This window comes from Amblyomma americanum, unplaced genomic scaffold, assembly GCF_052857255.1.
Source record: "Amblyomma americanum isolate KBUSLIRL-KWMA unplaced genomic scaffold, ASM5285725v1 scaffold_69, whole genome shotgun sequence".
In the NCBI taxonomy this organism is placed as follows: domain Eukaryota; kingdom Metazoa; phylum Arthropoda; class Arachnida; order Ixodida; family Ixodidae; genus Amblyomma; species Amblyomma americanum.
In genome coordinates, this window is record NW_027526541.1 from 193748 (window position 1) to 206506 (window position 12759).

At 47.7% G+C, this 12759-nt stretch overlaps 1 long non-coding RNA gene across 1 annotated transcript; it reads left to right on the forward strand.

Moving 5' to 3' along the window:
• Positions 1-780: 780 nt before the first annotated feature.
• On the forward strand, positions 781-11705 carry LOC144112347 (uncharacterized). Its single transcript, XR_013310221.1, has 4 exons — positions 781-1025; positions 1228-1319; positions 2362-2473; positions 11669-11705. It is a non-coding gene; the product is annotated as an uncharacterized LOC144112347 (long non-coding RNA).
• Positions 11706-12759: the final 1054 nt, after the last annotated feature.

Genomic DNA, 12759 nt, shown 5'->3' on the forward strand with positions numbered 1-12759 from the left:
CCTGAAGCGTGCGGCCCATAAGCAACAAAGAAAGTTTAAATTTCATATCAATATTACAAACTGTTACTGCATCTGACGTGCAATCATTAATGCTATAGCATTTACATCGCTTTTTTCGCGAGTTCTATGAATAACTTCAGCACACAGGAAGGAAAATTTTTGATAGTCATTTCGCAGTGCCTCCCGTATGCGACATAAATGAGACCACATTTACGGTAGCATCTGCGTATTTACCTATACTGCGTAATAGCTGGCTATATATTTCTCCTCGCTATCATCTCCCTGTGTCCCGGCAACAATCTTTTCCTTCCATTTTTTCTTTTTTTTAAAACATAAACCAGTACTACTACTAGAAAAGCTAACGCATACTGCAAGGAAGATGAGGAACAGTCGAGTAAAGAAAAGTCTCGCCGCGCTCCTTGTTCCTGAGAGCGGAAGAGCTATGGGCGCCCCGAGAACGCGGAAAAATGTATGCCGCATGGGTAGGGTAACATGGGCAGAGGGGGGCGTATGTAAGAAGAATGCAAGCAACCCGCACATTGAAAGCGCCGAAGCCTGTCGCCCCGCATGCGGGCAGCGTTACCGTGGAGCACTGCTGGGAAACATGTTGGGTGACGTTCCCTCAGTCAGAGGAGAAAAGCAAAAGAGGGAAAGCGTGGCTCCCTGCCGAACGGAAGACGCGAAGCACTGTTTCTTTTTTTTTTACATTTTAAACTTTTCCCTTCGCTCTTTAGGTCACGTGTCTGTCTATTTGGATTGGCTATTTGCACTCCTAAAGTCGAAGAAGAAGCCGCTGTTGCCGCTGACTCTAGCCGTAGCCACCGTAGTCCGTAGCTGTCTAGCTGTTTACAACGCTTTTTGAATTCGGTTGTGCGATTACTTCGTCGTGCACGCTTCATGGCTGCGTGCCGCTGCAGTGAGCGACACCTTCGCGAAAGGGACAACGTCTGAAAGAAACAGCGCACGCCAGATCTTCGCGGCGAGCTCATCGTACGGATTCTTTGCGCCAAATTTCAACCGTACATGTAAGTGACCTTTTCGTTTGGTCTTACGTGGTTTTCACCTACCATCAAATTATGGTGTATTGAATAACGATGTTTTATCATTGATTGTGTGCGCGAGCCGGTACTTGTTGCTGTTTTTTTTTTTGAGCTGACTCCGTAGGGGCCGGAGGGAGCCGATTCGTGTACAACGCACGATCATTCTCAATGCTTTCTTTCGCTGCAGGCTCTGACCCTTCGGATCCTCAGCGCAAGAATATTGCCTGTCGTCTCTTCAACGCAACGTGTTTGTCCCTGCTGACGACTATTCAGGATGAGGTATGTCTAAAGCAGTCTCCGTTCATAAAAGGGCGAGTAAATTAGCGTGCACGCTTCTGTGGCTCGACGTACTGCGCGAAGTGCTCATATCTACCGCAGCACTGTATCTGATTCTCATTGGACAGTAAACCTGTTATAATTTTAGCGCTACAAGAAGACTCCACCTGCCAGGTCGCTTTTTTTTTTCTTCTCTCGTGTGTAAATGGACGGCGTAATTTTTTTTTTTTTTACTGTTGAGCAGAAAGCAAACGATAAAACAGTAAACGTGGAACGTTGATAGTCAAGAAATTCGCAGCTCATTTGTGTTGTGCGTTTCCTGGCGTGCGGCCTTTTTCGCACACACCTTGCAATATTCTTTGCTAACCCAGAGGGTGACTTATCATGCCAGCAGTTTTACTGTATTCGAATGGAAGGTGCGTGTACGAATGGTGCTAATAACTTATCCTTCAGTCAGGCTGAGGACTAATGGTGAAAAGTGGTCTTTTTTAGTTCTTTTTGCAAGTGAAAAGGGCTGGGCTAGTTGGTGACCAAACATTTGACCACAAAAGCATACAGTGTGTCACCTCTTTTTGTGCTCTTGTATTCTCTTAAGTTCAGTTCAGCACGCAATCCTTGTGTGAGATTGTAGACTTTGTAGTGTAGTTTCTAAGCTTTTTCTGTTATGAATATTTTGAACCTTGTAAGCAGTAACAATATAGTTCTTTCTTTCTTCTACACTTGGTGTTGTTAGACAATAAGTTAATTATGTCAGGCACTTAGTGACAATTCACTGGTACTCAGCGATTGTGGTGTAAGAAGTTTATCTATGCTTACTGTGCGAGCAGCTGTCTGGTATAAACTAGTGCACTGCGTCAGTTACGTCTCTTACAAATACGTGACAAGTGCTGTTCTGGATAAAATTTTGATTGAAATGTTGTGGTTTCTCACTGTCAAAATATTCCTGCTGTTTCTTGAGCATGTGTGCTGCCATTATGTGGTTTAATTATTATACAAGTTATGACCAACCGTTAGACTAATGCCATCAATGGTGCTTCTCTTGCAGTGCTCCTGGCAGCAGGAGGGATGCAAAGGCACACAAGCACTGTTGCTCCTGGCACTGAAGTTCAGCCTGGCTTCTTCAAAACCGCACAAGTAGTCAAGACTAGATTTGTGTGGTATGTATTTTATTATGTAATTATGACATTGTAGCAAGCTCATCATTGCTTGATGTCCATCAGTGAACATAGTATACTATTTTGTGCAGCTACAGCCATTCTATTAGACAGATTTTGGAACCGTTGGCTGTTTTAGAGGACTTAGTAGTAAAGGAATTTTTGAATATTGGTTTGAATAATTGTGATCTTTTTTGTTGTGTGAAGTATCAATGTAGTTTTTTTTTTTGAAAAAGTAGGCTGGACTTCAGCAAAGGTTTCATATTGAATTAGTTTGAGGGGCGCTGCCTGCAATTCATGTGCAGGAAAAGTCAGAAAAAAATGATGCACAGAATCCTTGGCAGGCTGGCATGCTACCAAGCAAATATGACTAGCACCGTTTATGCATGTAAAGCCAAATGTGATGTGCAGCTGTGTGAGACTGTTTGTCTTCTTTGCACTGTGAACACTTCCTTCTTCAGCAGGAAGGTGATGTTCACTGATGTGAATAATTTCCATAGCTGACGTGAACCCATATTATTTTTGCATTTTCACAATGGAGTGAACTTACAAATTAATTAAGCTCAGGTGGCCTGCATGTGACAGCAGATATGGAAGGTAACTGTTCTAATAGGCATTTTCTCATGCTGTCAGTCAATATTTACAATTTCATCATGCTAAGCATCTAAAGAATGTTATATAGAGGTTGCATTCTACTGTTCCGGCAAAATGTAATTCATGAGAATTACTGCTGCTGCATATGCTGCAAGCATTGGATAAAGCAGCACTATGTATATAAAAAGTCGAGGTGTATAATTTGTTCGAGCAAAAATAGTGCTTTAGAAGGAGATTATTTTATGCTGCCTCTATAAATAATGTAGGGTTTCAGTGAACGCTGGTTGAGTAACCAAAGCTTTTTGCACAGGCATAATGTAGAGAATGTAGTATAAAACCATGCAGCTATGAACCTGAACTAAGGCTACATTTATTATAATAATCCCTATAATTTTGTGTGTACGACGTCATCTGATTACCACATGAGTGGAGACGACTCTTTAGCTGTGTAAGCTGGCCTGGCAATTACTTCAGTTTTAGCCAGAAACATTTCCTTGTTTACCAGGAGTGGTACTCTAAAATACAAACAGATACAAATGCCTTTATTTCAACATTAGGTGATGTTAGGAGGTGCACCCAAAAAGCCTTTTACCCCTGAGTAAAGCTTAAATTTGGGCGAGTTGGTAAGCCCCTGTCACCCCTCTCACATACCCCTTATATACCCCTGTTATACCCCTGTCACACGGGCACCGCAAAGGCCTTTGAGATTCAGGTCCTTATATCCAAAGGCGTAAGGAGTGCAGCTGCACGGCACAAATGTTGCGCCTTTGCCGCTAAGGGCCTTGGAGGCTCAGGCGCCCGTCAGAGACCTTTGGAGCCCAAAGGCGCGGCCTACGGGAACCTGTGATCGCAGTGCCACTCAATGTCAAAAAGTAAAAGCAATAAAAAATTTAGATACAGCCAACAATGTTTGAAAACATGTTTTTTTAAATACGAAAGTTGTGTCTGGCTTTGCTTTTACTACGGGTGTTTATATTTTATGCCAAGATTTTAAGACAGTGAAAGTGTTGCAGCAATACCGAGTGCCCCTGGTGTTGCCAAGGCAATACACAAAACCTGCTGCTGCTGACGAGAGTAGCTGCTGCAGTTCTTTTAAGGAAGCAGTTAGAATGAAAAAAAATTGTCCGAGCTCAAGGAATGAACAGAATACACCACTTTAATTTTAAAACACTCACTTCAGCCGCCTCGAGCACAGCAGCGGGTGCTAAGCCTGAACGACAGTTACACCTTTGGGCTGCACCGTGTAGCTGCGTCGCTGCTCCTTTAAGCTTTTGCTCTTTTGAGGAATGCCATTTGAAAGGGGTATTAGATTGGCTTGACAAAGGAGTGCGTCCTCTTCCTTATTATAATTTATAGGGCATAGCCTTTTTGTCATGTCCAAGCATTTTTCCAGGAATTTAAACTGTTTCAAAAGGCAGGGACAATGGGATGCACCCAGAAAAGCCATCGCAGGCACAAGCTTCCTGTTGTTTAACTAATAGGCAATGAATTCACAGGTAATGTATGCAGGGAAAGCAGAACATACTGATAATTACAGCTGGCAATATCACTGACACTTAGCTAATCACCTACACTTCCCTTTTTATTCACATCAAGGGCTACAAAACATATAGTGAATGTAAGGCCACTGTGGCTACTGCCGGGCGCTTTCGGCGTGCCTGGCACTGAAAGACAAAGTGTGGAACTCCTTGGAAGGCTCTCGTGTGCACGCACGCTCCCGATCGCATTCCAGCGTGCGCCCCAGCTCCTCCTTTCTCGTGACCTTGACCTAGCGGCGCGCGGCTGGGCGATTCTAGAAGCCGCGACAGCGTCCCGAAGGTGGGCGGAGAGGGGAACGAGTGTCAGTGCCGCGGCACCTACTTCCTCTCCCAGTGCCCTCGCTCATCTCTTGAACATTCGGACGACGCTATGAGAGTGCGCGCTGCATGTTTTCATTCGGTTTTTGCGTTGGGCTTCGAACGAGTGAAGTGGCAAGCTCCGGCTTCGATAAGCCGTGAGAAGAGAGCTTGGGGTTCATGTGTTTGTAGTGTCAAGCATGCTGCTTCAGTTTTATTCCCTGTGTGTGTGCCTGTCCTGTGTTTAAACGTTTGATAAAGTTGAACTTACCTGTACCTGCCTCGTCTTCCGTGTGCCCATCGTCTGCACTTCGTGCTACACGTCACCCGCCAAATCACCTGCACCTCGGGGCAGAGAGGTGTACGATAAGAACCTTTGAAAACCTTACTGGCGCAGTCGACAAGTATTTGGCAACCACCGGCACTCCGCATGAGCCAGCCCGTATCGTGAGCCAGCGCAACGTCTTCCTGCGCTCATCTAGACCACCGGTCATTCAACGAGGGAGCGGAGTCTTGGACGTGTGAAGGGAACCTAGGGGCCGCAAGCGGCGGCGGTCCGAGGCACCGATGTCAAGGAGTGGCCCCTACAGAGAGGAGCGGCGCGGCGGGAAGGAGCTACGGTTGCTCAGGTGAGCGGGATTTCTTTCGTCCGTTGGCGTGCATAGCTCAGGCATTAGAGCTGGGAGGTGGTGCATGGCGTTGACTGGTAGCCCGAGTGGAGAATGAGTAAGAAGAAAGCAGGGGGAAGTAGTCAGATTGACGCTCCAGGGACAGGCGCGAAAGACACCAGATTCAAAATGAACCAGTCGCAGCTCGAGTACAAACTGATGGTACGAGAGGCAGAGGCTTGAATAGCGGAAGCCCAAGCCCAGGCTAAAATGGCGGAAGCCCGAATAGCGGAAGCAGGAATTCGGAGACAGCAGATGGAGATAGAAGCGGCCGAGCGCACTGCGCTGCAAAATTCCCATTAGGGACCGGCGAGTGCAAGGCTAGCCGCGACGGGCTCAGACCCCGATTAGCGTCCGCTATTAGGCTTAGACTCGGTCATTGAGTGCGCCAAAATCTTGAAGGGGTTCAAACTACCGAATGATGCGGAGGTGCCTTTATGGTTTGACGAGGTAGAAAAAATGTTTGCTTCGTATGGTGTGCCGGAGGAGTGTCGCGCCATCATGCCAGCACCAGCAATGACAGAATGGGTCAGGTACCTCCTGCATGGGCTAGAGGCGGACGAATGCAACAGCTATGACACGGTGAAGGCCGCAGTGCTCAGCGAGCTAAAGCTAACCCCGTCACAATACTTGGAGCGTTTCGAGAAGGCATCTAAGGGGAAGGCCGAGACTTGGATGCAGTTTGCCTCCTGTACGCGTACCTCCTTTGATTATTACCTCCGACCCAGAAAGGTGGAAACAAAAGAAGAAATAGTTTCTCTAATGATAGCAGACTGCATAAAATGCAGCCTTAGCGCTGAAGGATTAGAGTATATTCGTCTGCGCGAGGGCAAAAAGTGGCTTACACCTCTGGAGCTGGCCCGCGAGCTCGACACGTTCGAGGATGCTAAGGGCAAAGGAAGAGTGGTGCGGCCAATTTCGGCAGCGCCTGAGAGCCCCAAGGAGAGCGAAGTAAGCACCAGAAAGCGGACGGGCTGCTTCACATGTTACAAATAGGGGCATATCGGCAGAAATTTTCTGGCCTCTGGGCAGATCGCCAATCGCAAGAAGGACAACGTCACCGCAAAGGGGGCGCGGACCAACAGGGTGGCAGTAGCAACCGAGGAAAGCAGAGAGGCTTGTGAGATAGTTCAAGGTGACGACGCGTTGGTCGCCGAGATAAAAACACGAGCAGAGAATGACTGCGTGCGGACCTCTAAGTTACAAGAAGTCGAGATAGAAATGCGCCGGTGTGCCCACCAACGCCGTCATCGACACGGGCGCGGAGATTACTGTGGTTAGGGAAGACATTGTGCCGAGTGAATATCGCAAGCCTGCAAGCAGGATCAAACTGGTCTGCGCCTTTGACAAGAAGGTTGATGCAGCGCTAGTCACTATACCTATGAACTTGAGATGTCAGAGACTAACTGTGGAGACCCCCCCAGAGAGCACACATTGTGTGCGCCCTTACCAACGAGCTCTCGAAAGACCTGAATTGCTGGGTCACGCGGGGGGACTGGGAGCTAATACAGCAACTGGACCACGGCAGTGAGACACGGGCCGTAAACCAGCTCACTGCGACTGGGCCCACAAACAATATTCCCGAGACTACGTCCCATGAGCACTCTGAGGCGACAGCATGCGAGGAAAGCCCCGATATGACCCCCGATACGGGGATCGAACAAGACGCCGATGCACATGACACGGCGAGTCAACGTGTAAAATTACGGGAGGCTCAAATTGGAGACGACAGCTTGACAAAAGCGTGGGCCGATGCCAAAGAAGGGAAGGGGGAATGTTTTTGTCTGACGGGCTACTCTTCCATCAGGACACAATCACAGGCACAAAGGTGAAGCAGCTGGTTACGCCAGCTGAAAGGCGGAAATATGTCCTGACTCTGGCATGCGACTTACTGTGGGGAGGCCACTTGGGCCCGAAGAAGACCAAAGCCAGAATAAAATACAGCTTCTTCTGGCGTGGACTAGAAGCAGACGTGGCCGAGCATTGTAAAACGTGTCATGTGTGTCAGATTCGGTCGGATAGATGCCAAACTGACAGAATCCCTATTACACTGCTCACCAGACCTGAACACCCCTTCCAGATTGTAAACGTCGACCTGGTTGAACCTCTTGAGGTACCGTTGGCCCGAGGACACAAGTATGCCCTTTGCTTAGTCGACCTCTGTACCTGCTGGCCAGAAGTTGTGTGGTTGCGATCGTTACCAGCGAAGGCAAAATGCAGTGCATTGCTAGAAATTTTTAGCCGTACCGGAGTACCGGAAGTGATATGTTCGGAAAAAGGGACAAACTTCAAATCACAACTGACACAGGAAATGGTGGCTAGGCTAGGCTGTTCACCTCGCTTTTTTATGCCAGAGCATCCCGAGAGCAATGGGACGGTGGAGAGATGGAACCGCATATTAAAAAATATGCTGTACCACGTCATACAAAAAACCTAAGAAACTGAGACAGGTTGGTCCCTTATGTTCTTTGGGCATATAGAGAAGTCCCCCACGACACAACGGGTGTCGCACCATTCAGGTTGCTTTACAGTAGAAACCCGACAGGACTGCTCGCGATTCTACTATGAACCTGGACAGGTGAAGTGCCATTCCTGGGGACCTTACGGGAGGAACCAGCGCGATATCTGAAGCAGTTACGCGATCAACTCGAGATCGCAGCGGACGTGGCCGGGCTCACAGCTAGCGTGCGGCAGGGTAGCTACACGCAGTCTTACAACTGATCGACACGGCAGAAAACGTTTGATGTCGGGGACCGTGTACTGCTCTTCGAGACCGATCGTGACACAAAACTAGCGCCAAAGTGGCGGGGCTCCTTTACAGTTGTTGCGCGCGAAGGGGATCATTCTTAGCGGATCAACATTGGAGGGCGTACAAGCTCCATTGTACATGCAAATTGCCACTGACCATACTAAGCTAGAACCGGGCACGTGGGTGTCGTTCTTGACAAAGACGCAGAGTTCAGGGAAGTAGAATACACACCCCGCATACCACATGGTAAAGGTATTGCTCCGCTGACTCAGGAACAACTAGCTCACTTAAGCGAGAAGCAGCGCGCTGATGTAGGGACTGTCTTCGCGAAATACTGGGACCTGTTTCACGAGATGCCGGGTATTGCAAAGGTCGGACAGCATCGCATCGGGCTAGAAGATGGGCACCAACCTAAATGGTCATTCCTGTATAGAGTCCCAGAGCTTCTAAAGAACGAAGTCAGCCGCCAAATAAACAAACTCTTGGAAATGGGACTGATTTACCCAATCGAGAGCGAGTGCACACACCCCGTCGTATGCGTCGGGAAGAAAGACTTGTGAGTGCGCCTCTGCATATATTATCGCACTTTGAATGCGGCTACATGCGCCGATGCATTTCCTATGGCGCACCCACAAGAGCTTGTACTGAAAGTCGGACATGCTAAGTTCATCACGCTAGTAGACTTACGTCGTGGGTACTGGCAAGTACCTACGGCCCCAGAGAGTCGGCATATGACTGCTTTTGTCACGCATGACGGTCAATATGCCTGGCGCGTCATGCCATTCGGCATGAAGAATGCGGCAGCATCGTTTCAAAGGATCATGAACACAGTGCTGGCAAAACACCAAGATTATGCCACGGCATACCTAGACGATATAGCCATATTCTCCGCGACATGGCATGACCATTTGAAACACCTAGATGCAGTTCTCCGCTTATTACTTGAGGCAGGGTTTCGGGTGAGTGCGGAGAAATGTCAAATTGCGTGAAGTCACATTAAATACCTCAGCCATGTTGTAGGTGGTGGAACACATTCGCTGGGCCCGGAAAAGTTAGCGGCGATTAGAGATATCATGCCACCAACCACCAAAAAACAGCTTCGCAGTCTCCTTGGGCTCTGCGGCTACTGCCGTGAGTACGTAAAGAACTACGCAGAGGTAGCAGCGCCGTTAACAGCCTTGACGAAGCGAGGGGTACCCAACTGATTCCATGGTCGGCCAAGGCACAGCGGGCACTGGAATGCCTGAAAAATTCACTTTGCCATGCGACGTCTCTGAGCACGCCAGACTTAGAACAGCCGTTCTGGCTTTTTACAGATGCCTCCGAAATCGCAGCTGGTGCTTGTCTCTCGCAAATGGGAAAAGATGGCCGGGTGAAGCCTATCGCATTTGCCAGCCACCACTTCACCCCAACTGAGGCACGTTGGTCCACAATAGAACGAGAAGCATTTGCAATTATTTGGTCACTGGAAAAATTCGAGCACTGGGTATTCGGAGCACAGGCTCGCATAGTGTCGGACCATAACTCTCTTTCCTATCTTACCATGAGTACGGCATATGGCGCCAAACTCGCCAGGTGGGCACTGGCGATGCAGCGGTATAATGTCATAGTCAGCCACAGAAAAGGGTCGTCTAATGGAAACGCCGACGCGTTTTCCCGGCTCCCGAATTCTACTTGGCAAGATTAGTCCATTATGTAAGCCTGAGTCACGCACGCTGGTGGGCATCAACGTTCCCGCTCACCTGTATGAATATGTTTGCGATTGTGTGCGTGGATGATTTGCGAACCGCCCAAGGATATTGTTCGTCAGACTGTGAAAACTGTAAGATATTGGACTTGCCGCAAAAGCAGTGCACGTCGGAAATCGACAGTACATTAGAACTGTGCATGTGAACTTCAGATGTTCAGCCAACGAGTCGCGGCTTTGAGTTTATGTTCAGATTGGCCGGACAAAAAAGCCCAGCAATCTTCTTATGATGGGGCATGTAAGGCCGCTGCGGCTAGCGCCGGGCGCTCTCGGTGCTCCTGCTGCCAAAAGAGAAAGTGTGGAACTCTCTGGAAGGCTTTGGTGTGCACGTGCGCTCCCGATTGCTTTCCAGCGCACGGCCCAGGTCCTTCTCTCTCGCGACCATGACTTTGCGGCGCGCGGCTGAGCGATTCTAGAAGCCGCGAGCAGCGTCCCAAAGGTGGGCGGAGAGGGGAACAAGTGTCAGTGCCGTGGCACCTACTTCCTCTCCCAGTGCCCTCGCTCATCTCTCGAACATTCGGATGACGCTATAAGAGTGCACGCTGCATGTTTTCATTCGGTTTTTGCGTTGGGCTTCGAGCGAGCGAAGTGGCAAGCCCCGGCTTCGATAAGCCGTGAGGAGAGAGCTTGGCGCTCATGTGTTTGTAGTGTCAAGCGTGCTGCTTCAGTTTTATACTGTGTGTGTGTATGCCTGTCCTGTGTTTAAACGTTTGATAAAGTTGAACTTCCTTGTACCTGCCTCGTCTTTCGTGTGCCCATCGTCTGCACTTCGTGCTACACGTCATCCGCCAAATCACCTGCACCTCGGGGAAGACAGGTGTAGGATAAGAAGCTTTGAAAACCTTACTGTGGCATCAGAGACCAGAACCATAGTGTTACCAGGGGCTGCATAAAACCTTAGCCACTGAATAAATCAGACCACTGGGAAGACCAGGGGCTGCATAAAACCTTAGTCACTCAATAAATCAGACCACTGGGAAGGCGAATTCTGAAAGCAGAAATGAAAATTCGTAGATGATGGAATGGAAAAGCAGCAAACGAGTAGAATTGCAGGTGAGGGATAAGACTTATTTAACAATGAAAGTGAATGAAAATAATATGGAGAACTAAATGCATGAGAATGGAAAGAAGGATTTGTTCACATGCATTTTATTTTCTCACCTTTTACTAGTTTCCATTTCATACATGTCTTTTTGTTGACACGACGCTCCCACTAGTCCGGCATTGGGGATGCCTACAGTTTGACCCTACAGCTGGAAACAATATTCTGGATTTTTGTGATTTCTTAGTGGTTTTTTTGTTTTGTTGGCCACAGCATGAATTTTTTTCTTGACAAGCCAGTGTGCTTGCGATTATGTGAGCATATGCGAGCAATTAAGTAGTTGTTATTTGGGACGTCTTTTTGTTTTTTCTGCATATATTTTCTGATCTTGGTTCTCATTAATAAACAGTTAGAAGCCTGCACTTGTGGCATTGTTTTCATGCATCCCCCTTTATTCCTGCCTTTTGTGCAGTTTACATTTTTAGACATGAACTAAGCCTGTGGTCACGTCGTACTAAGCTCTGTAGTTTGAAAGTTTATTACATGTTTTCTTCTCTGTGCAGGTCAATTACATGGCGCATACTGCCCCCACCTGTATGGGGAAGACTGCCGGGGCCATTGCTGTAATATGGTGTAGCATGTGGAAAAATAAATATGACGTTATATTTCTTTCTCTGATTTGTTGATAAATCCTCTGTGTGCATTCTGCAGTAGTACCTGTACCTGAACACAATATGACACAGCTTATCTCAGATGTAAGATTTGTCTCAAGATTTCCACACTGCCTGCACTTCCAGAAAGACTACGGATTGCACCCTATGGGTCAGCTTTAGTCTTGCATTCAGTGGGCAGTATATCACCGGATAGTGCATAGATAGCCTCTGCAATTGAGCATTACCTTATACTCCTAAAAGGGTTACAATAGCCACCCTGTGAGGATATACGCTTGCACCACAGGGGCGCAAACTTTGCTCTGTTTATGTCGGTGCAAGTTTAGTTTTTGACAAAGTAGCTTTGCACTTCTAGACGTAGCATAAATTTACCTGCTGAAGGTGCAAACTTGCACCTTTCATGCTAGGATATGTTTATGCTGTCTTTAGCACTTGCCCCTCTTAGGAAGCCGTAATGTTATACCTAGCTGGCTTAAAGTTCCTCTTCTTATTGCAGTGCAAGTTTAGGCTGTTAGAAGCATAACGTTACACTATGTGCAAAAGCATAAATAAAGCATAGAACTAGCATAACCTTACACCTTAAAAGATGTCAGATCAGTGATAATTGACCCCCCAAAGAGAATAGGATGACACGCTTTCTTTTTAGAGTGCTATAGGCTGCCTGGCACATTTTATTTTGAGCGAAGAGAGTTTAGAACACACAACAAGGGGGGGGGGGGTGAATGCTGACCAGACAAGGAAGAATTGAAAGTTCTCACAGTGAGGAATTCTCATGACATAGCATTCTACTTCTACATGCCAGTTGGTCGACTCCGCCGCTGGAACCCCGACATTGGCACACACCACACGAGTACTGTTCCACGACCACCTTGGACGGAGTGTCCTGATTAATGCAAAAAAAAAAAAATGCTGGAGGAAAAAAAGTCATCGAGACCGTCTGTGTCGCGGCTGACCCCTACCGATCTGGTCCTGAAGAATCCGGT